This window comes from Chlorocebus sabaeus, chromosome 10 (assembly GCF_047675955.1).
Source record: "Chlorocebus sabaeus isolate Y175 chromosome 10, mChlSab1.0.hap1, whole genome shotgun sequence".
Lineage (NCBI taxonomy): Eukaryota > Metazoa > Chordata > Mammalia > Primates > Cercopithecidae > Chlorocebus > Chlorocebus sabaeus.
This window is the reverse complement of record NC_132913.1, coordinates 126,186,718-126,211,549: the sequence shown is the minus strand read 5'-3', so window position 1 is coordinate 126,211,549 and position 24,832 is coordinate 126,186,718.

The following is a 24,832-nucleotide window of genomic DNA, read 5'->3' as shown; positions in this document are numbered from 1 at the left end:
ATACAATCAGAAACAAAAAGGAGACATTACAACTTTTACCACAAAAATACAAAGGATTGTTGGAGACTATTACCAACAGTTATATGTGAATAACTATATACCAACAAATTGGAAAACTTAATGAAAATGGATAAATTTCTGGACACATGCAATCTATCAAGACTGAACCATGAAGAAATAGAAAACCTGGACAGGTCAATTACAAGTCATGACATTGAATCAATAATAAAAGTATTTTATCAAAGAAAAGCCCAGAACCTAATGGTTTTATTGCTGAATTCTATCAAACATTTAAAGAAGAACTAGTGCCAATTCTTATCAAATCTTCCAGAAAATTGAAAAGAGAGGAATTTCTTCAAATTGTTTTACAAGACCGGCATTACCCTGATACCAAAACCAGATAAGGACACAACAAAAGAAAACTATAGGCCAATATCCCTGGTGAACATAGATGGAAAAATCCTTAACAAAAACTGATAAACTGAATCCAGCAGCACATTAAAAAGATTATTCACCATGATCAAGTGGGATTTATCCCAGGAATGCAAGGATGGGTCAACATATGCAAATTATATCACATCAAAAGGATGAAAAACAAAACCAAATGATCATCTCAATAGATACATAAAAAACATTTGATAAAATTCAACATTGTTTCATGATTTTAAAAACTCAAAAAATTAGGTATAATAAAACGGAATGCTGACAGCTTTTTCTCTAAGAACTGGAAGAATACAAGGATGCCCACTCTCACCACTCTTATTCAACATAGTACTGAAAATCCTAACCAGAGCAATTGGGCAAGAGAAATAAATAAAGGGCATCCAAATTGGAAAAAAGGGAAATAAAAATATTCCTCTTTGCAGATAACATAATTTTACACATAGAAAATCCTAAAAGTTTCACCAAAAACCTCTCAGAACTGATAAACAAATTTAGCAAAGTTACAGGATATGAAATTTTAAACTACAAAAATCCGCAGCATTTCTATACACCAATAATGAACTAGCAAAAAAAAAATCAAAAAGCAATCCCATTTATGACAGCTACAAAAATTTAAATAATAATTATACCTAGGAATAATTTTTTTAAAGAGGTGAAATATATGTACAAGGAAAACTTTAAGACAGTATGAAAGAAATTGGAATGGCCACACATACACACATACACACACAAAAAAGACATCCCATGCTCATGGATTGGAAAAATTAATACTGTGAAATGACCATATTACCAAGAGTGATCCATAGATTCGATGCAATAGCTATCAAAATACCAAGACATTCTTCACAGAAATAGAAAAAGCAGTTTTAAAATCCACATGTGGAATCACAGAAGGCTCCCTAAATGCCAAAGCAATCCTAAGCTAAAAGAACAAAACTGGTGGTATCACCTACCTGACTTCAAAACATACTACAAAACTATAATAACAAAAACAGCATGGTACTAGTATAAAAACAGATACATAGACCAATGGAACAGAACAGAGAACCCAGATATAAGTCCATGTACGTACAGCCAATTGATTATTGACAAAGACACCAAAAACATTCAGTGGAAAACTTTCAATAAATGGTGCTATGCTGAAAAAATTGGATATCCATATGCAGACAAATAAACCTAGACTGCTATCTATCACCACATACAAACATCAACTCAAAATGAATTAAAAACTTAAATGTAAGACCTGAAACTATGAGAATACTAGAAGAAAACATTGGAGAAACATTTCAAAACACTGGATAAGCAAAGATTTTTTGGGTAAGACCTCAAAAACACAGAGAACAAAAGCAAAAATAGACAACTGAGATTACATAAAACTGAAAAGCTTCTGCACAGCAAAAAGGACAATCAACAGAATAAAGAGAAAATCTACAGAATGGGAGAAAATATTTGCAAACTACCCATCTGACAAATAATTATTAATCATAATATGTAAGGGACTTGAACAACTCAATGGCAAAAAAATAATAGTAATCTGATTTTTAATTGGGCAAATGATTTAAATAAACATTTCTCAAAACAAGATACACAAGAGGTTAACAGGTATATGAAAAAATACTCATCACTAATTACCAGGGAAATGCAAATCAAAACAACAGTGAGATGATTTCATCAAAAAGACAGAAAAAAAAAGATGACTGCGAGGATGTGGAGAAAGGGGAATGACACTTCTGGTGGGAATGTAAATTATTACAGCCACTATGGAAAACACTATGGAGATTTCTCAAAACACTAAAAATACATCTACAATATGATTCAGCAATCCCACTGCTGGGTATATATCCACAAGAAAAGAAAGAAAATCAGTTGGCCAGGTGTGGGCGCTCACACCTGTAATCCTAGCACTTTGGGAGGCAAGGCAGGCAGATCACTTGAGGTTAGGAGTTCAAGACCAGCCTGGCCAACATGGTGAAAGCTTGTCTCTACTAAAAATTAGCCAGGCTTGGTGGCACATGCCTGTAATCCTAGCTACTTGGGAGGCTGAGGCAGGAGAAGCACTTGAACCCGGGAGGCAGAGGTTGCAGTAAGCTGAGATTGCGCCACTGCACTCCAGCCTGGGTGACAGAATGAGACTCTGAAAAAAAAAGAAAGGAAAGATTAAAGGAAAGAGAAAGAAAAGAAGAAAGGGAAAAAAACAAGAAAGAAAGAAAGAAAGAAAGAAAGAAAGAAAGAAAGAAAGAAAGAAAGAAAGAAAGAAAGAAAGAAAGAAAGAAAGAAAGAAAGAAAAAGAGAGAAAGAAAGAAGGAAGGAAGGAAGGAAGGAAGGAAGGAAGGAAGGAAGGAAGGAAGGAAGGAAGGAAGGAGGAAGGAAGGAAGGAAGGAAGGAGGAAGGAAGGAAGGAAGGAAGGAGAGAGAGAGACAGAAAGAAAGAAAGAAAGAAAGAAAGAAAGAAAGAAAGAAAGAGAGAGAGAGAGAGAAAGAAAGAAAGAAAGAAAGATAGAAAGAAAGAAAGAAAGAAAGAAAGAAAGAAAGAAAGAAAGAAAGAAAGAAGAGAAAGAAAGAAAGAGAAAGAAAGAAAGAGAGAAAGAAAGAGAAGAGAAGAAAAGAGGGAGGGAGGGAAGGAAGGAAGGAAGGAAGGAAGGAAAGGGAGGAAGGGAAGAAAGGTCAGTTGTCAAAGAGACATCTGCACATCCATGTTCATTACAGCACTATTCACAATAGCCAAGATATGGAATCAACTTCAGTGTCCATCAATAGATGAATAAAGAAACTGTGGTGGCCGTGTGTGATGGCTCATGCCTGTAATCCTAGCACTTTGGGAACCTGAGGTGGTGGATCACCTGAAGTCAGGAGTCGAGACCAGCCTGGCCAACATGGTGAAACCTCGTCTCTATTAAAAATACAAAGATTAGGTGCGCATGGTGGCAGGTGCCTGTAATCCCAGCTACTTGGGAGGCTGAGGCAGGAGAATTGCTTGAACCAAGGAGGCGGAGGTTGCAGTGAGCTGAGATTGCATCATTGTACTCCAGTCTGGGCGAAAAGAGCAGAAATTTGTCTCAAAAAAAAAAAAAAAGAAAAAAAGAAAAAAGAAAAAAAGAAACTGTGGTACATATACACAATGGAATATTATGTACCCATAAAAAGGAAATTCAGTCAATTGAAGCTACATGGATGAAACTGGAAGGTGTTATGTTAAGTGAAATAAGCCAGGCAGAGAAAGACAAATATCACATTTTCTCACTCCTAGGTAGAAGCTAAAAACATTGACCTCATGGAGGTAGAGGTTAGAATCATGGTTACCAGAGGCTGGGAAGTGGGAGGCAGTGGGGTAGAGAGAGGTTAAGGGGTACAAAATACGGTTAGATAAAAGGAATAAGTTCTAGTGTTTAATGGCACAATTGGGTAACTAGTTACCAATAATTTATTGTATATTTTTAATAGCTAAAAGAGAAGATTTTAAAAGTTGACAACACAAAGAAATGATAAATGTTTGTGGTAATGGATATCTCAATTACCCTGATTTGATAATTACACATTATATGCATGTATCAAAATATCACATGTACCCCATAAATATGTACAATTACTATTTACCAATAAAAATATTTAAAGAAAATTTATAAATGAAGGGAAACAATAAAGTATGTATTCCGTTTTTTCTATATGGACTGTATTTCAGGGTAAAAAAATTAATAAGGAAAACTTTTCTCCATGAAAGTGTTCACACTGACAATCGAAGAAGAAACAATAGAATTAGAATATCACATTTTTGCACACAGAAAAAAGATTGAAATAATGAATCTAGACAATAATCACCACTGGTTTCTCACATAACAAATAGAGACACAACCAAACATTGCATGCCTCTTGATGAAAATACATACCACTGATGGAGCATTTTACTTAAAAACAGTTTAATCTGATAAAAATTATATTTGCAGATAGAATCCATCAATATGTAGAAAGGATAATACATCATGATAAAGTTGGTTTCCTTCCAAGAATACAAGGTTGGTAATTCACCACATAGATTAAAAGAAAAAAATTATAAGATTATCTCACAAATGCTTCAAAAGTACTTGAAACATTCAATACCAATTCATAATAAAAAATTTTACTGTCCTTAATCTGATAAATACTATCTACACAAATCTATAGTAAACATTATAGTTAATTGTGAAATACCTAAAACTTTCATACATTTAAAATGAGAAAAGATAAAGACATTTACTATCACTATTTTCATTTGATATTGTGCTACAGATGCAGGTCCTAGCTCAAAAAATAAGGCAAAAATATAGTCCTTGAGAACAATGCAAGAAATAACTGGTATGTAGATTATAAACAGAGAAAGAAACCTGTCATTGCAGATGGCTCAATATGTAATGAAAAAATTCTAACTCTATGCTATTAGAATTAATATGCTAATTTAGCAAAATCACTGAGTACAAGATAAACAAAAACAATTTCATTTCTATATACAAGCAACAATTATAAATTGAAATAAAAATAACGCTATTTACAATAGCACTTAATATTCTAAAAAACCTAGAAAGAACACTACACTATATTATTTAAAGTAATTAGGGAACAGATGAACAGATATACCATGTTCATGGATTTAAAGACCCAATATTGTAAAAGATGTCAGTCCTTTGATCTATAGATTCAATACAAGCCTTATCAAAAACCTCAACATGTTTTCGGTGAGAAGCTTAATGGGCTGATTTTTTAAATGTATGCAAATATGCAAATGGCCATAAATAGTCAGTCAATAAAATGTACAAGAAGAATAACTTGGAGGACTTACATTACAGGATAAAATAAAGCAATAGTGGTTAACAGGAGGCTGAGGTAAGAGGATTACTTGAGCCTAGGAGTTCAAATCCAGAGTGGGCAACACAGTGAGAACTCATCTCTTTGGGGAAAAAAAAGAAAAAGAAAAAGAAGAAGAAGAAGGAGAAAGAGAAGAAGAAGGAGGAGAAGAAGAAGAAGAAGATATAGTGAAGACAGTTGTATTGACATAAAAAAATTTTTAATGGCCAATGGAATAGAACAGAAAGTTCAGGAAGAGACTGACACATATTCATACCATTAATTAATGAAAAAGGAAACTGTAGAGCAGTGGCAAAAGGCTTATCATTTAAATAAATAGTGCTGGTTAACTAGATATTCATAAAAAGAAAAAGGAATCTAGACCTATATTCCATACTACACGAAGAAATGAATCTTCCACACTTTGTAGATCTAAACATGAAAGAACAGTAAAGTCTTTAGAAGACACCATAAGAGAGTGTATTTATAAATGTGTGGTCGGCAAATATTCCTTAAGCAGGACACCAAAAGTAGCACTAATCCTAAAGGAAAAGACTGATACATTGGAATACATTCAGATTGTCAAATTTCATTCATCAAAAAAAAAAAAAAAAAAAAAAATTTAAATAGTTTAAAATCCAGCCCACACAACATGGGGAAAAGAATTATAAACTCAAATAATTTGCAAAGGTCTTATATTCAGGAAATATTTTTGAACTCCTATAAATCAATAAGAAAAAGACAACACAATTTAAAAAGTAAGCAAGAGACTTGAACAGACACACTACAAGAGGATATCCAAGTTGCCAGTAAACATAAGAAAAGGTGCTCATCCTCTTTAAGTTATTCAGAATATGAAAATTTAAATCACAATTAGATAACACAAAATTACTACCAGAATATCTAAAATTAAAGAAAGACAAAACCAAGTGTTGGTGAAGATGTGGAATGACTGGAACTGTCGTACGTTGGTAAAAGAAGTACAAATGGAATAACCCTTTTGAAAAACTATTTTGCAGTATCTTTTAAAACTGACTATACCTTTATTCTGTGATCTAGCAATCCCACTCCTAGGTATATTTCCAATAAAAATGAGTGTATATAGACACCAAGAACATGTATAAAAACATCTACAGAAGTTTTATCTAAAATAGCCTCAAGCTGGAAACAAACCAAATATCCATCATACCATAGAATTAATAAGTAAGTTGAGATATTTTTATACAGTGGAATACTTATGACATAGTAAAGAAAATGACTGAATCACTGTCTTCTACAACAACATGGATAGATCTCACAAATACCATGTTGAGCAGAAAAAGCCAGGCATAAAGATTGTATAACTCCACTCATGCAAACGTTAAATATGGGTATAACTAATAGGTGGTGTTAGAAGTCAGGAAGGCAGTTACCTTTGAGGAAGCATATAGGGGAGATGAATAGGAGGGGCATGAGGGGTTTTCTGGGGTGCTGGTAATGTTCTATGTCCTTATCTGCATGTTTGTTGTATGGATGTGCTTGCTTTGTGAGAATTCTTTGAACTGTATACGTGGAATTCATGCAGTTTGTAAAAAAAATGGTGATTAAAATAGAAAAGAAGTACCCTCATGTTTACATCAGCATTATTCACAATAGCTAAAAGGAGGAAACAGCTCATGTGTCCACCTAAAGACTAATAGATAAGCAAAATGTGTCCCATCCATACAATGAAATATTATTCAGCCTTAAAAAAAAAGGAAATTGGGGGCGGAGCAAGATGGCCGAATAGGAACAGCTCCAGTCTCCAACTCCCAGCGCGAGCGACACAGAAGACCGGCGATTTCTGCATTTTCAACTGAGGTACTGGGTTCATCTCACTGGGGAGTGCCAGACGATCGGTGCTGGTCAGCTGCTGCAGCCCGACCAGCGAGAGCTGAAGCAGGGCGAGGCATTGCCTCACCTGGAAAGCGCAAGGGGGAAGGGAATCCCTTTTCCTAGCCAGGGGAACTGAGACACACAACACCTGGAAAATCGGGTAACTCCCACCCCAATACTGCGCTTTAAGCAGACAGGCACACCAGGAGATCATATCCCACACCTGGCCGGGAGTGTCCCACACCCACGGAGCCTCCCTCATTGCTAGCACAGCAGTCTGTGATCTACCGGCAAGGCAGCAGCGAGGCTGGGGGAGGGGCGCCCGCCATTGCTGAGGCTTAAGTAGGTAAACAAAGCTGCTGGGAAGCTCGAACTGGGTGGAGCTCACAGCAGCTCAAGGAAACCTGCCTGTCTCTGTAGACTCCACCTCTGGGGACAGGGCACAGTAAACAATAACAAACGCAGCAGCTCTGCAGACGCAAACGACTCTGTCTGACAGCTTTGAAGAGAGCAGTGGATCTCCCAACACGGAGGTTGAGATCTGAGAAGGGACAGACTCCCTGCTCAAGTGGGTCCCTGACCCCTGAGTAGCCTAACTGGGAGACATCCCCCACTAGGGGCAGTCTGACACCCCACACCTCACAGGGTGGAGTACACCCCTGAGAGGAAGATTCCAAAGCAAGAATCAGACAGGTACACTCGCTGTTCAGAAATATTCTATCTTCTGCAGCCTCTGCTGCTGATACCCAGGCAAACAGGGTCTGGAGTGGACCTCAAGCAATCTCCTACAGCTACAACCTACAGCTGAGGATCCTGACTGTTAGAAGGAAAGCTATCAAACAGGAAGGACACCTACACCAAAACCCCATCAGTACATCACCATCATCAAAGACCAGAGGCAGATAAAACCACAAAGATGGGGAAAAAGCAGGGCAGAAAAGCTGGAAATTCAAAAAATAAGAGCGCATCTCCCCCGGCAAAGGAGCGCAGCTCATCGCCAGCAACGGATCAAAGCTGGACGGAGAATGACTTCGACGAGATGAGAGAAGAAGGCTTCAGTCCATCAAATTTCTCAGAGCTAAAGGAGGAATTACGTACCCAGCGCAAAGAAACTAAAAATCTTGAAAAAAAAGTGGAAGAATTGATGGCTAGAGTAATTAATGCAGAGAAGCTCACAAACGAAATGAAAGAGACGAAAACCATGGCACGAGAAATACGTGACAAATGCACAAGCTTCAGTAACTGTCTCGATCAACTGGAAGAAAGAATGTCAGCGATGGAGGATCAAATGAATGAAATGAAGCGAGAAGAGAAACCAAAAGAAAAAAGAAGAAAAAGAAATGAACAAAGCCTGCAAGAAGTATGGGATTATGTAAAAAGACCAAATCTACGTCTGATTGGGGTGCTTGAAAGTGAGGGGGAAAATGGAACCAAGTTGGAAAACACTCTTCAGGATATCATCCAGGAGAACTTCCCCAACCTAGTAGGGCAGGCCAACATTCAAATCCAGGAAATACAGAGAACGCCACAAAGATACTCCTCGAGAAGAGCAACTCCAAGACACATAATTGCCAGATTCACCAAAGTTGAAATGAAGGAAAAAATCTTAAGGGCAGCCAGAGAGAAAGGTCGGGTTACCCACAAAGGGAAGCCCATCAGACTAACAGCAGATCTCTCGGCAGAAACTCTTCAAGCCAGAAGAGAGTGGGGGCCAATATTCAACATTCTTAAAGAAAAGAATTTTAAACCCAGAATTTTATATCCAGCCAAACTAAGTTTCATAAGTGAAGGAGAAATAAAATCCTTTACAGATAAGCAAATGCTTAGAGATTTTGTCACCACTAGGCCTGCCTTACAAGAGACCCTGAAGGAAGCACTAAACATGGAAAGGAACAACCGGTACCAGCCATTGCAAAAACATGCCAAAATGTAAAGACCATCAAGGCTAGGAAGAAACTGCATCAACTAACGAGCAAAATAACCAGTTAATATCATAATGGCAGGATCAAGTTCACACATAACAATCTTAACCTTAAATGTAAATGGACTAAATGCTCCAATTAAAAGACACAGACTGGCAAACTGGATAAAGAGTCAAGACCCATCAGTCTGCTGTATTCAGGAGACCCATCTCACAAGCAGAGACATACATAGGCTCAAAATAAAGGGATGGAGGAAGATTTACCAAGCAAATGGAGAACACAAAAAAGCGGGGGTTGCAATACTAGTCTCTGATAAAACAGACTTTAAACCATCAAAGATCAAAAGAGACAAAGAAGGCCATTACATAATGGTAAAGGGATCAATTCAACAGGAAGAGCTAACTATCCTAAATATATATGCACCCAATACAGGAGCACCCAGATTCATAAAGCAAGTCCTTAGAGACTTACAAAGAGACTTAGACTCCCATACAATAATAATGGGAGACTTCAACACTCCACTGTCAACATTAGACAGATCAACGAGACAGAAAGTTAACAAGGATATCCAGGAATTGAAGTCATCTCTGCAGCAAGCAGACCTAATAGACATCTATAGAACTCTCCACCCCAAATCAACAGAATATACATTCTTCTCAGCACCACATCGTACTTACTCCAAAATTGACCACGTAATTGGAAGTAAAGCACTCCTCAGCAAATGTACAAGAACAGAAATTATAACAAACTGTCTCTCAGACCACAGTGCAATCAAATTAGAACTCAGGACTAAGAAACTCAATCAAAACCGCTCAACTACATGGAAACTGAACAACCTGCTCCTGAATGACTACTGGGTACATAACGAAATGAAGGCAGAAATAAAGATGTTCTTTGAAACCAATGAGAACAAAGATACAACATACCAGAATCTCTGGGACACATTTAAAGCAGTGTGTAGAGGGAAATTTATAGCACTAAATGCCCACAAGAGAAAGCAGGAAAGATCTAAAATTGACACTCTAACATCGCAATTAAAAGAACTAGAGAAGCAAGAGCAAACACATTCGAAAGCTAGCAGAAGGCAAGAAATAACTAAGATCAGAGCAGAACTGAAGGAGATAGAGACACAAAAAACCCTCCAAAAAATCAATGAATCCAGGAGTTGGTTTTTTGAAAAGATCAACAAAATTGACAGACCACTAGCAAGACTAATAAAGAAGAAAAGAGAGAAGAATCAAATCGACGCAATTAAAAATGATAAAGGGGATATCACCACCGACCCCACAGAAATACAAACTACCATCAGAGAATACTATAAACACCTCTACGCAAATAAACTGGAAAATCTAGAAGAAATGGATAATTTCCTGGACACTTACACTCTTCCAAGACTAAACCAGGAAGAAGTTGAATCCCTGAATAGACCAATAGTAGGCTCTGAAATTGAGGCAATAATTAATAGCCTACCAACCAAAAAAAGTCCAGGACCAGATGGATTCACAGCTGAATTCTACCAGAGGTACAAGGAGGAGCTGGTACCATTCCTTCTGAAACTATTCCAATCAATAGAAAAAGAGGGAATCCTCCCTAACTCATTTTATGAGGCCAACATCATCCTGATACCAAAGCCTGGCAGAGACACAACAAAAAAAGAGAATTTTAGGCCAATATCCCTGATGAACATCGATGCAAAAATCCTCAATAAAATACTGGCAAACCGGATTCAGCAGCACATCAAAAAGCTTATCCACCATGATCAAGTGGGCTTCATCCCTGGGATGCAAGGCTGGTTCAACATTCGCAAATCAATAAACATAGTCCAGCATATAAACAGAACCAAAGACAAGAACCACATCATTATCTCAATAGATGCAGAAAAGGCTTTTGACAAAATTCAACAGCCCTTCATGCTAAAAACGCTCAATAAATTCGGTATTGATGGAACGTACCTCAAAATAATAAGAGCTATTTATGACAAACCCACAGCCAATATCATACTGAATGGGCAAAAACTGGAAAAATTCCCTTTGAAAACTGGCACAAGACAGGGATGCCCTCTCTCACCACTCCTATTCAACATAGTGTTGGAAGTTCTGGCTAGGGCAATCAGGCAAGAGAAAGAAATCAAGGGGATTCAGGTAGGAAAAGAAGAAGTCAAATTGTCCCTGTTTGCAGACGACATGATTGTATATTTAGAAAACCCCATTGTCTCAGCCCAAAATCTCCTTAAGCTGATCAGCAACTTCAGCAAAGTCTCAGGATACAAAATTAATGTGCAAAAATCGCAAGCATTCTTATACACCAGTGACAGTCAAACAGAGAGCCAAATCAGGAATGAACTTCCATTCACAATTGCTTCAAAGAGAATAAAATACCTAGGAATCCAACTTACAAGGGATGTAAAGGACCTCTTCAAGGAGAACTACAAACCACTGCTCAGTGAAATCAAAGAGGACACAAACAAATGGAAGAACATACCATGCTCATGGATAGGAAAAATCAATATCGTGAAAATGGCCATACTGCCCAAGGTAATTTATAGATTCAATGCCATCCCCATCAAGCTACCAATGAGCTTCTTCGCAGAATTGGAAAAAACTGCTTTAAAGTTCATATGGAACCAAAAAAGAGCCCGCATCTCCAAGACAATCCTAAGTCAAAAGAACAAAGCTGGAGGCATCACGCTACCTGACTTCAAACTATACTACAAGGCTACAGTAACCAAAACAGCATGGTACTGGTACCAAAACAGAGATATAGACCAATGGAACAGAACAGAGTCCTCAGAAATAATACCACACATCTACAGCCATCTGATCTTTGACAAACCTGACAGAAACAAGAAATGGGGAAAGGATTCCCTATTTAATAAATGGTGCTGGGAAAACTGGCTAGCCATAAGTAGAAAGCTGAAACTGGATCCTTTCCTTACTCCTTATACGAAAATTAATTCAAGATGGATTAGAGACTTAAATGTTAGACCTAATACCATAAAAATCCTAGAGGAAAACCTAGGTAGTACCATTCAGGACATAGGCATGGGCAAAGACTTCATGTCTAAAACACCAAAAGCAACGGCAGCAAAAGCCAAAATTGACAAATGGGATCTCATCAAACTAAAGAGCTTCTGCACAGCAAAAGAAACTACCATCAGAGTGAGCAGGCAACCTACAGAATGGGAGAAAATTTTTGCAATCTACTCATCTGACAAAGGGCTAATATCCAGAACCTACAAAGAACTCAAACAAATTTACAAGAAAAAAACAAACAACCCCATCCAAAAGTAGGCAAAGGATATGAACAGACATTTCTCAAAAGAAGACATTCATACAGCCAACAGACACATGAAAAAATGCTCATCATCACTGGCCATCAGAGAAATGCAAATCAAAACCACAATGAGATACCATCTCACACCAGTTAGAATGGCAATCATTCAAAAGTCAGGAAACAACAGGTGCTGGAGAGGATGTGGAGAAATAGGAACACTTTTACACTGTTGGTGGGATTGTAAACTAGTTCAACCACTATGGAAAACAGTATGGCGATTCCTCAAGGATCTAGAACTAGATGTACCATATGACCCAGCCATCCCATTACTGGGTATATACCCAAAGGATTATAGATCATGCTGCTATAAAGACACATGCACACGTATGTTTATTGCAGCACTATTCACAATAGCAAAGACTTGGAATCAACCCAAATGTCCATCAGTGACAGATTGGATTAAGAAAATGTGGCACATATACACCATGGAATACTATGCAGCCATAAAAAAGGATGAGTTTGTGTCCTTTGTAGGGACATGGATGCAGCTGGAAACCATCATTCTTAGCAAACTATCACAAGAACAGAAAACCAAACACCGCATGTTCTCACTCATAGGCGGGAACTGAACAATGAGATCACTTGGACTCGGGAAGGGGAACATCACACACCGGGACCTATCATGGGGAGGGGGGAGGGGGGGAGGGATTGCATTGGGAGTTATACCTGATGTAAATGACGAGTTGATGGGTGCAGCACACCAACATGGCACAAGTATACATATGTAGCAAACCTGCACGTTGTGCACATGTACCCTACAACTTGAAGTTTAATAATAATAAATAAATTAAAAAAAAAAAAAAAAAAAAAAAAGAAGGAAATTCTGACACGTGCTACAACATGGTGAACCTTGAGGACACTATGCAAAGTGATATAAGCCAGTCACAAAAAGACAAACACCATGATTCCCACTCACATGAGGAGCCTACAGTAGTCAGATTTACAGAAACAGAAAGTAGAATAGTGCTTGCCAGGGGCTGGGGCAGGAGAATGGAGGGTGAGTATTTAATGGAGACAGAGTTTCCATTTTACAAGATGAAAAAGTTCTTGAGATGGATGGTGGTGATGGTTGCACAACAACACAGATGTTCTTAATATTATTGTACACTTAACATGGTTAAAATGGCAAGTTTTATGTTATGTGTTTTTTACCACAATTTAAAACTTGAAAAAAAAAAAAAAGAAAAAGAAACTGCCCATATGTTTGGCAATAACAGAACTATTAGATGACTCAGGTAATCTATGATATACTTTTGCTCTGCTGGGGGTGATTCTGATGCAAAGTGCACCTGCAGAATCAGCCAGGTCACATGGCACCTACACTTACTCTGCTATGGAACAGACATTTCCTGAGGCAGAATGGATGAACACACACAATTTGAATAATTTTATCTAATTCTCCAATACATGCTACTTCATATCCTGTTTCTTTCACTTAGCATACTTTCATCATGTCATCAGAGCTCCATTTTAAGACCACATAGTGTCTTGGCCAATGGATGGAGTCCTGCCCTGCATGGGTCTTTTTCAAATTTCACTTCTCACTCCAACCCTATTCACCAAGTATCCTGTGAAAAAAGCCAATTTCTCACCCACACTGATTCATGGCCTTAGCTCTGAATTAACTCTCTCCCTTCTCCACATTATAATTGGTCTTGATTCTTTGGTTAGGACACATAGTCACCACATGTGGAATGAATGAGTGAACAGGCCAACATCACTGCTGTCCAAAGTTGGAATGAGCTTCTATTAGCTTCTGTTCAAGATGTTCAAGCACGGACTAATCAACTACTTGGAGAGGTGGGGCATACAAAAATCACAAAACCATAACAGATCATATGAGCCTCTTAGACTTTAGGTATCATCTAATTCAAATATGTATAAACAGGTAATCAAACTATGGTCCCAAAGTAAAATGACTTGATCAAATGCTATCAAGCAATTGCAAAGCTGACAACAACAGAATTATGTCCCCCAATTTCCAACTCAGGGCAGTCTCCCACCTTTACAATACACAGCAGACTCTCACAATGCTGGGGAGGACAGACTACATGCTGTAAGGAGCTGCTCATCCTAAAGATGCTAAGAGTCCAGTAAGGGGTGACAGGGGTGACATTAGTATGTGGAGATGGTATCTCTTGTAAAAAAAAAAAAAAAAAAAAAAAAAAAAAAACTTAGCCAAATTAAATTTAATAGTTAATTTAACAGAGTTTAATTGAGTAAAGAATAAGTCATGAATCGGGCAGCCTCCTGAGCCACAGTAGGCTCACAGACTCCAGCACAGCCACGTGGGGGAAGATTAGGAGGAAGAAGATTTATAGGCAGAAAAAGGAAAGTGACCTACAGAAAAAAGAAGTGAGGTACAGAAGCAGCCAAATTGGTTACAGCTTGGCATTTACCTTATTTGAACATGGTTTGAACAGTTGGCCCCCTTTGATTGCCCAAAGCTTGGTGATTGCCACAAGGGTAGATTATAGTCTGTTTATATCACCATTTAGGTTACAGTTTACTATGTACAGAGAAACCTTTAGGCTGAACTTAAAATATGTAAGAAGGCACCTTCAGGTTAAACTTGACTTAACACTTCCTACCGTCTCTGAAATTAGAACTTGTTTTCATTCATCCTATGTACATGGCTGCTGTGTTAGTTTTAGTTGCTGTGTAGCAAATCACCACAAACTCAGTAGCTCAAGACACTCCCACTTTTAACTCATAGTTCTGTAGGTGAGAAGTCCAGGCAAATGTAACTGGGTTCTCTTCACAGGGTCTCAAAGGCTGAAATCAAGGTGTCACCTATGCTGGGCTGGGCTCTCCTCTGGAGGTTCCACTGGGGAAGAATCCACATCTGTCCTCATTCATGTTGGCAGATCTAAGTTCCTCATGGCTGTGCAACCACAGTCCCTATTTCTTTGCAGGTGTCAGCCAGGGACTGTCCTCCACTGCAAGAGGCAGCCTACATGCTCTGCCACATGGTCCCCTCAATAATCCAGCAACAGAGACTCTCTCTCATGTGTAATCTCTCCCATGTCTCAATTCTCTAACTTCCTTTGTCTCTGACCTCTAGAACCAAATTACAATGGTCATGTACTAGGTCAGGTCATCTCTCCTTCTTAAAGTCAACTGTGCTGTGTAACCTCCTAATTGTGGGGGTAAAATCCATTATTCACACAGTCTCATACTAAGCAGGGTGTGTACACAAGGGCGGGATCTTGGGGTCATCTTATGATCCCGCCTATCACACTGCCCCAAAGCAGCCCCAAAAAACCTAAAGCCTGGTCCACAGACAGCACCACACCGTCATAGCTGTGCTTAGTGTTGAAAAGGTCCTCAGAAGTCAGGGAAGAGAGTTCCCTAGATCTCCAGGTAACGGGGAATTTGACCTTGATTCTGGTTAGGGGTAAGCAGCTGTAGTTCAATGAAAGCATAACCACTTCCCTGCTCTGCCTTATTGGTTAGACTCAAGTTTTCAGCATTCCCAGATCTTTCCTCCACCTGCAAGAACCCTGTGGAAATTATGTCTAATGGTCCATGAAAAGATCAAGGACCAACCAAACTCAGATGTCTTCAGCTGCCATGTTATAATTTATTGGCAATATGTTGAGTAATGTTTTCCTGATTATTTCCTGGTTAAGTTGTTTTACCAGATGAAAAATGGCCAAAGACAGTTATTAATTAAATGAGAATGCAGCAACCAAATGTGAAGAGCTCAAACTCTTTCATTCTGAAGCATCTTTTTTAAAAGAAATGGTGGGTAGAACAGAAATGTGTCATACCTTATAGCTTATAAATTTACTTTCAACATCCATATGCAACTAACTTATGGTTTCGCTTCCTATCAAACGATTCTTTGAACTTGTTTTCCTTCTAAAATCATCCCAATAAACTCATATTAACTACTAGTGAGTCAGACTGCTTTTGTTAAAGAAAAATGGTGGAAAGAAAATTGAATCCATCTCCAAATTTGAAGAGGAAACAGCAGTGAAAGAATAATTTATAAAATGTACTGCACTGCTAATTGGCAATGTTTGTCTGTTTTAGACAATGCTCTAAAATCCTAGCATTTTAGAGACATAAAGAAAGCAGAGGATGCTCTGATAAAATCTCTTTGTTTGACAGATAAAAAATTGAGACAGAGAGATGAAATGACTTTCTCAAAGTCTCATGGCTTGTTAGTGGCTGACCCTGAGGCTCTGGATTCGCAAGGACCCTTCCCACTGCCAGGTCATCTCTCTGACCCCTGGAATAGGGCAAAGGAACAATCCCAAGGAATCTCCAGCTCACTTATGGTTTCATGCAGAGGATGTTGCTAACAGAAATACAAAATGACGTAAATTAGGCAGACTTTCATGTGTTACTGTTTTGAACAAAGACAGAACATGTGTCTTCACTTTGCCCCTTGCAGGAGAATCTTCTGCATGAGCATGCTTTGCATCTACTCCAGTGATCTTTTGTAGAATGATCCAAGCAGAGAGAATGAGGTATCAAAGGGAGCTCACTGAGGGGGACCCCACTGCTGGGGGCCATGATCCCAGAGCCTTTCTTCCTGAATCTGTGGACTGTCATTTCCAGGAAGGTAGGGTAGATATCCACAATGACTTTCCAAGCATGCCATTCCTTTCCTTTTGTCCTTAAGATATACTGTCTCTGATAATTAAAGATTTGCACGTCTTTTAATAAGTTTTTCAAGGCTGTTTTTTTCTTATTAACAAAGAACATTTTGAAGCTTAATAATTATTGTAAGAAATCAATTTAAAAGTTATGTGTTGGCATAAAAGGCATTGATAGTACTTTTTCACAAACAGAAAAAATGATAAACAATTACAAAAGTATATGGGTTTTGTAAGTGAGAGCTTTTAAATACTTCTGTGTCTAAGCCAGGGTCTGTCAACATTGGCAATACTGACATTTGGGACCAGGTAAGTTCTTTGCTGTGCATGGCTGTCCTGTGCATGCAGGTTGTCTAGCAACATCCCTGTCCTCCACCCACTGGATGCCAGAGGCACAGCAATCCCCCACACTCCATTGTAACCATCAACAATGTCTCCAGACATTGCCAAATGTCCTCTAGCAGCCAAAACCACACAGGTAAGCATGTAGTTGGACATTGGCTGTGCATTTCAGATTTGAATGCAGACAGCACCTGCTGTCATCCAGAGCCAGGAAGACTTCAAAGATAGTTTTACAATAAATCCAACAATCAATATCACCAAATACACTTGCAAAGTTGTTTAAAGAAGAACCTCCTAACAGACAGAGCTGCCCAATGGAACTAGCTGCCTGAGGTGTGTGCAAGAGAAGAGTCAGAAACCACCAAGGACAGATTGATGTGGAGGTAGCAAAGCTGCCAGCAGCAGGTGGAAGAAGGGCTAGGAGGGCATGTAGTTATGCCTCAGGTCAGACGACTGGCATGGGCATGCAAAAAATGTTGCCTTTCCACAGAACATTTACTGCTGAAAGCCCTGCCTTCCATCACTTAACATTTCTATATTAATTATAGTCATAGTGTCACATTGTGGAAAATGTGGTAAGTTCATAAAAGTACAAAAAGACATAAAAACGATCTGCCCCAATCTTATCATCAAAGAAATTGCTCTTGACACACACAGAAATTTCTGTCCAGTTGATATTCTACACACATTTTGTCATTATTAAGAGGCCACTTGTTTTGCTTTAAAATTCTGTATTTCAGGAGCATTTCCCATCAAGAAAACCCTTCAGAAACAAAATGTATTCTAGTTTAAGTAACCATCCTCCTTTTGTTGAACATTTATAAAATTCACCAAGATGAAACAGTTTTGGCTCTTGATAGATATGCGTAATGCCAATAATGTACTTAGCTCAACACATAGTAAGTGCTCAGTAAGTCCGTCCTTGGCATTATTGCATTGTTAGATTGCTATCTTGAAAAGCTAAACTCCCACCAGCAGTAAGAGTGCTGATATCATAAACCTTCACCCACATTAAATACTATCAGTGCTTCATTTTTTGTAATTTAGTGGGTATAAAAAGTATTCCTTGTTGTCTTAAGTTAATTTGCAATTCTTGACTCAGTGAGGTCAAATAATTTGGTTGTTTATTAAACATTTTCTGCAATACATGCTCTGTCTGTGACCCTGTTTTGAATTTCTTGGGGACTCCTTTATCTACTTGCATGAGCCATTCTGTCAATGAAGACATTAGATATTAACCTTCATCTTTCACTGGTGTTGGTTCACAACTTTCCTTTTTCTTTAATTACAGAATTACACACAAATTTGCTCAAGGTCCTTAGTGCACTCCCAGGTAAGGTGAGCTTTTAAATAAAAAGTATAAAACACTTGACTAAAATCTATTGCAGTAAGGCACAGTTAATGGAACCAACTCATGGGAGTAGGAAGTTCAGAGGGAAATTAAAGTGTTTCTAGATTCCTATCTCCTTTATTAAAAGAATTCAGAGTACGTGAACAGTTAGAGGTGAACACTAAATGAACAGACAAAAAATGTTTAATTCTCAAATGGAAGAGCAGAGAAATAAAGAAAACTTTCAGTCTAGCAAAATCAGGAAAGAAAAAAGAAACAAGGAAAAATAATGATCAAAAAACAAAAAAATGCTAAAAATAAGTTCAAATGTATTAACAATCACAATAAATGTAAATGAATTAAATTTACCTTTCTTAAGGCACAGATTTTTTAACTACCACAGATACTAAAATTGAAGTTTTGAGTCCAATTTAAAGCTATGTAAAAATGCTAAACGAAGTGCCAGATTTACAAAGGAAATGGTTAAGAATCTGTCTCCTGCCTTTGAACCTGCACTCATTCAAGAAGATAGAATTACAAGAGTAGAGAGAGCATGAAATTGTGGAGGTGTCTTTGATGAAAGTGGTGCTTGTATCTCAAGCCCTCCAGAGAAGGAAGAGTGGGAGGGGCCAGACCTCCTTTACCTCAAGCAAATGGGTACAGCTCTATCCCTGGAAGAGCCTGATGTAACCTGTAATCCCAGCACTTTGGGAGGTTGAGGCGGGGGGATCACAAGGTCAGGAGTTTAAGACCAGCCTGGCCAATATAATGAAACCCTGTCTCTACTAACAATACAAAAAATTAGCTGGGCTTGGTGGTGGGCACCTGTAATCCCAGCTACTTGGGAGGCTGAGGCAAGAGAATAGCTTGAACCTAGGAGGTGGAGGCTGCAGTGAGCCGAGATCATGCCACTACACTCCAGCCCAGGTGACAGTGTGAGACTCCATCTCAAAAAAAAAAAAAAAAAAAAACCGAGTCTGATATCGATTTGATGCTGTGAGGTATCACTCTAGGCTGATGACTTCATCCTTCCCTAAAAAGAGGGGTTGGTTAGCTGCTTTGTCAGGTGTGGAAAAAGAGGGATGCCCCTTAGAGAATGCTACATAGAGATTGCTTTGGTCAGGCATGAGGATGCCAGAGAAGTTTTCCTGCACCAGATATGGGCCACATAAAAAAGATAGAATCAGAGGGTGGAAAAGAGACTGAGACAAGATACAGACAAGAAACAGATCACACACAAACATACAGAAAGACGTTTTAGGTCCTGCCCCAGAGGACCACCTGAATGGGAGAGCAGGTCCCTGAGATCCCGGCGCCGAGGCAGAGTAACCAGGGGAATGGACCCCCAAGGCACAGCCCAAGAGTACCTACAAGAGCACAAGCAACTCTGAAAGACTCCAAAGTGGCCCACGAGAAAGCCAGTTAAAAACATCTGCTAGGCCTGCGGGGCAGAAACACCCACCCATTCCTCTCTCCCCTTCACATCCAGCCCTGCGGGACCAGGACAGAAACCCTTATCAGCCAGCTGGGCTGGAGGTAGAGCCTCCCTGAGGGCTGTAGCCTCACCAGCCACAGGCTTAGCTAGTGTGGGAAGGAGATGGTAAATGAATAAAACGTTTCCATTAATGGTTCAGGCTACGCCCTATTTGATTTCTGAACTGAGATATGTTTAAGGATGTCAGGCGGTAATCTGGGATGAGGCTGGGACCTGGCCAAGCCCATAACTGAGCAAGATTACCACCGATGAACGGACTTTAAAGAGGCAGAGAACAGAAATTAAGTCATGCTTTAATTACAGCATGAATTGTGTTCACTCCACATACTAGTCATACAATACTCGGCTGTAGACACTTTATGAATAGAGATACACCCCAAACACAAGGAAAGAGCTACTGAAAGTAAAGAGACAGAAAAAGATATTGTCAATTGCTCAGCAAAAGAAAATTTAGATGGCTTTATGAATATTAAACAAAATAGGTTTTAAGGCAAAAAGTCTTAGTAGGAATGAAAAAGGCCATTTTTAATGATAAAAGCAATAACTCTCTAGGAAGATTAATAGTCCTCAACCTACACACATCTCCCAGTATAGCCTCAACACATACAAAGAAAAATTTAACACAACTATGAGAAGTTGAAATAGCCATAATCAGGGGAAGAAATTGTAGTTCACATCTCTTGCTAACAGACAAATTAAGCTTTCAAAATATCAAGAAGAAGAGAAAATATAAAAATACCATTTCATATATACATATACATATATCCCCAGGCTCCCACAAATACAGACTACATATTTGTTTCGAACACAGAATATTTTTCTAATTGGCCACATACATCATGGATCACAAAAGACGTCTTGAAAACATCCAAAGATTCAAAACCATGCGGCCCACAGTGAATTTAGAAATAAAATTTTAAAGTCAGCTAAAATTCACCCATACATTTGGAAACTAAATAACACTGTTAAATAATTCATGGGTCTGGAAGAAATTGTAATGGCAATTATAAGCACTGAGAACTGAAGGACAACAAAAGAACTATGCACAAAAGCTGTGGATTGTACATGAAGGGCATATTACAGGGAATTTAAAATAGTAAATATATGCAGGTATTAGAAAACAAAATGATTTTAAATTAATAAGCTAAAAATTCAATATAAGAAGTTAAAGTTAGATAAATAAATTAGTGTAAAGCCAAAGAAAAAAAAAAAAGAAAAATTTTTTCAAAAAAAATTTTTTAGACAAGGTCTTGCTGTCACTTAAACTGAACTGCAGTGGCATGATCATAGCTCACTGCAGCCTCAATCCCCCAGGATCAAGTGATTCTCCCACCTCAGCCTCCTGAGTAGTTGGGACTATAGGCAAGTACTACCTCACTTGCATAATTTTTATTTTTCATTTTTTGTAGAGATAGGGTTTTGCTTTGTTGCCCGGGCTGGTCTCAAACTCACATGCTCAAAGGATCCTCCTACCTCAACCTCCCACAGTGCTAAGGTTACATGTGTGAGCCACCATGCCTGGCAGAAAAGTTAAAATTATTGAGATAGTAAACAAAAAAGCAATAGTGAGAAATAAAAAAATCAAAAGTTGATTCTTTACAAAGAACTAATAAAAAAGACAAACTTCTTATTTTCTTGGTTTATCAAGAAAAAATACATGAATAAAGTATATTCAAAATTAAATAAAAATAATTACTTATAAGTAGTGATTAAGAAACAAAAATAAATGAACAATTTTGGACTAATATATTTGAAATTTACAATAAGTGATTTTCCTAAAAATTAAATTACTGAAGCTTCTATTTGATATTAAGTTCTAAAGACTAGAAAAGGAGGGGAAACTATCCCCTTTTTCCTATGGCATCCCTCTGGTAACAAAACAAGGTAAGGCAGGAAAAAAAAAAAGGAAAATTATAAGCACAGAGTCAAAAACCCTAAATTAAATACTAGCAAATAGAATCCCAAAATGCATGGGAAATAAATATAAGTCCAAGTTAAATGTATCCTAGGAATGCAAGGATGGCTTAATATTAGAAAATCTAGTAATGCAGTTTGCCATGAAAACAGATTTTTAAAATCATATGCTCATCTAAATGAATGCCAAAAAAACCTATAGAAAGGAATTCTTGCAACATAGGAATAGAAAGTAATTTTGTAGTTTATTAATAGATATCTAATGAAAACCTCCAAGAGATATTCTAATGGGGGCACAATAATGTGTTCTCTTTAAAAATACAAATTAAGAGTCACACCACAAAAAAAAATCACTGCCCTAGAGTCTTCGAAAAGATCCCAAATAAACAAAGAAAGAAGAAAGGGGTCTAGGGAACTATTTTCAATTAAAGGAGATTGAAGTATGACAACTAAATGCAATGTGTGATCCTTGACTGGATGCTAGTTGAAGAAAAAAAAACAGCTAATAAATAATTTTATTAGGACAGTTGATAAAATTTGAATACATATGGCATAATAAATAATAGTATTATCATTGTTAAATTTCTCAATCCTGTTTACATAGAAAAATGCCTTTTTTCTTGTCTATAATTACTGAAATATTTAGGATGAAATATCACAATGTCTGCAACTTATTCCTCAGTGGTTAAAAATAGTAAGAGAGAACAAAAAGTCAAATGTTAAAACTAGATTAATCTAGGTAAAACGTTTGTATGTGTTCCTTCTTTCACTTTTCTGAGGTTTTAAAAGTGGCTGAAAATTAGGAGATGTTTTCTTATCTTTAAATGAACAAGATAAGGAAATGCCTCCCGTGCATCTACTGAACAGTGTTCTGAGAGTAGGGCTAATCCAATAAGACAAGAAAAATAAATAAGATAAATGAGAGTTGTAAAAGAAAATATTTTTCACATGTAATATGATTCCATATGTGGTTTTATATATAGAAAAATCTAAGAATGCAAAACAAATACAAATTAACAGTTTCTTACGCATAAGCAGCAACCAATTAAAAGCTGCAAAAATCAAAGCATGCTATTCAAAATAGCAATAAAACTATAAAGAAAAAATCTGGCCGGGCGCGGTGGCTCAAGCCTGTAATCCCAGCACTTTGGGAGGCCGAGACGGGCGGATCACGAGGTCAGGAGATCGAGACCATCCTGGCTAACCTGGTGAAACCCCGTCTCTACTAAAAAAATACAAAAAACTAGCCGGGTGAGGTGGCGGGCGCCTGTAGTCCCAGCTACTTAGGAGGCTGAGGCAGGAGAATGGCGTGAACCCGGGAGGCGGAGCTTGCAGTGAGCCGAGATCCGGCCACTGCACTCCAGCCTGGGCGACAGAGCGAGACTCCGTCTCAAAAAAAAAAAAAAAAAAAGAAAAAGAAAAAATCTAACAAAATTGGTGCAAGATTTACACAAAGAAAAGTATAACATTTTACTGAAGGACACAGGAGGATTTAAATGAGTGTCACCATGTTCGTGAATAAGAAGACATGATATCACAAAGATACCAGTTTTCCAGAAATTAATCTGTACATTAAATGCACTTTCTGCCAAAATCCCAAAGAGTTTTTTTCCTAAAAATTTGCAGGTTGTTCCTGGAAAGTAACAAGGGCAAAGATGAACCAAAGTTCAAGAACAGCCATGACTATTTAAAAGAATAACGAAGAGAAGAGATATGTCCTGCCGGATCTCAGGGCTGATTTGGAAATACGGAGACTGTAGTATTAGTACCAGGATAGGTGAACTGATGTGAGGACAGAAGAGAAAAGCCAGAAACAGAACTTCCTATATCTGAAAACTTAGCATGAAGATATCATTTTCCTATCAATGGGGATAGAATAGGCTATTATTCAATGATGGTGATGGGAATATTGAAGGAAAACAATAGATCTCTTCCTTATACCACTCACCAAAGTATCATTATAATCCTGAAAAATATTACTTTCAAATGGATCAACAAACGACAAGTGAAACCAAAACTTTAAAAATTCTAGAACAAAATATGGAATATAATCTGGATTGTAGACCAGGGAAGATTTTCCAAACAAGCCATAAAATGCACAACACGTACAGGCAACTAGCCATCCAACCAGCGTTAGAACACACCCTCCTGTCCAGCTTCAGATTGATTTCAAGGAAACTGCCAATCTTTAGCTATTTTTTTAAACTACTGTTGTTGGGGACCAGCCTCAATATCTCCCGTAGGGAACCCAGAGTCTGGTGGCAACGAAGGAATGAGAAGAGACAGGTTAAGAGTGCATAAAGGTGGGAGCCAAGGGGCCAGTTGCACAATGGAGGCTGCAAAAGACCCAGAGCTCTGGTCTCCACACTATTTATTGAGTACAATCACTTAGACCTAAGAAGCAGAAGTTCAGGGCAAAACCGTGAAAGGGAAGCAGTGCGTCACACGCATAATCTATAGTAGTGGCAGTTTAAATGAATCTCCTTTGTGCTCAAACAGCGTATCTTTAACATATTGGAGAGTGGCTAGGGGGAGCGGGCTTAACTAGGAACCTGCATGTCTGGCCATATTCCAGTGCTTCAAAGGAGTGTCTTTCTCCTTGAACACAGTGTTTATGGATAAGAGAGCAGGCCTCGCTCAGAGCATGGGAATATAATGGCGATAAAAAGGCTTTCCTCCTCAGAGGCCTCTTGTGGCTTTCCACAACTTATTGCCCCATATTTTTATGGCTAGTTTATGCAGGCACCACACAAGCCCTTTTCCCAACAATTGTCTTC